Below are 1,176 nucleotides of genomic sequence, written 5' to 3' on the forward strand. Positions count from 1 at the left end.
AGATGGTTGTGAGCCTATAATAACAATAAAAACCCTAACCAAGACAGCAGTTGGTGCTAGGGACTGGGGTATTATTGTGATAGGCCTGACCATGTGTGTGTTTGGAGGAATGTGGACTTTGGTACTTTGGTTTATGAAAGCAGTGGAATGCTTTAAGTACCCCTTAATGGGCAGCATGGTAGACAGACGTGTATGGGGACTCACTCAAGAGGTTTCAGAGGGGAAGAGTTTTAGAATGTTGCCTAGAGATATTTTGCTAAATAAAGTGTCTGCCTTTTGCCCTTGTGCAAAGAATCTGCCTAAGGCTGAAGTAAATAATTTTGGATTGATTCCATTGGCAGAAGAAATATCAAAACACCCTAGTATAGATTCTGTTGTGTGCATACTAGTGTTCATGTTTATAAAGATTTATAATGAGGGGGCTGGTGAGGTGGCTCAGAGGTTAAGAGCACTGGCTACTCTTCCAAAGGTTTTGAGTTCAATTCCCGGAAACCACATGGTGGCTCACAACCATCTATAATGAGATTTGGTGCCCTCTTCTGGCATGTAGGTATATATGCGGTAGCTTTTTGTTTTTGTATTTTTGGTTTTTCGAGGAGGGTTTCTCTGTGTATCTCGGACTGTCCTGGAACTCATTCTGTCGACCAGGCTGGCCTCAAACTCACAGAGATTCACCTGCCTCTGCCTCCCTGAGTGCTGAAATTAAAGGTGTGCACCACCATTGCCTGGCTTCCTGAATGTGGTAGTTTTAATGTCTCTTCACAGAAATAAAAACCGTAACTAAGACAGAGGACTACTGATCTTTTTGAATTAATCTTGTATCCAGTCATTTTGCTAAAGGTGTTTATCAGTTGTAGGAGGTCCCTGGTAGGAATTTTGGGTCACTTAAGTATACCATCCTTTAAAAGTTTGACTTCTTTCTTTCCAATTTGTATCCCCTTGATCCCCTCCAGTTGTCTTATTGCTCTAGCTAGAACTTCAAGTACTATGTAGAATAGATATGGAGAGTGGACAGCCTTGTCTTGTTGCTGATTTTAGTGGAATTGCTTTGAGTTTCTCTCCATTTAACTCGATGGGGGCTATAGGCTTGTTGTAAATTGCCTTTATTATGTTTAGGTATGTCCCCTTTATCCCTAGTCTGTCTGAGTCTTTTTTAATATTTATTTATTATGTATA

This window comes from Microtus ochrogaster, linkage group LG2, assembly GCF_000317375.1.
Source record: "Microtus ochrogaster isolate Prairie Vole_2 linkage group LG2, MicOch1.0, whole genome shotgun sequence".
Taxonomy (NCBI): domain Eukaryota; kingdom Metazoa; phylum Chordata; class Mammalia; order Rodentia; family Cricetidae; genus Microtus; species Microtus ochrogaster.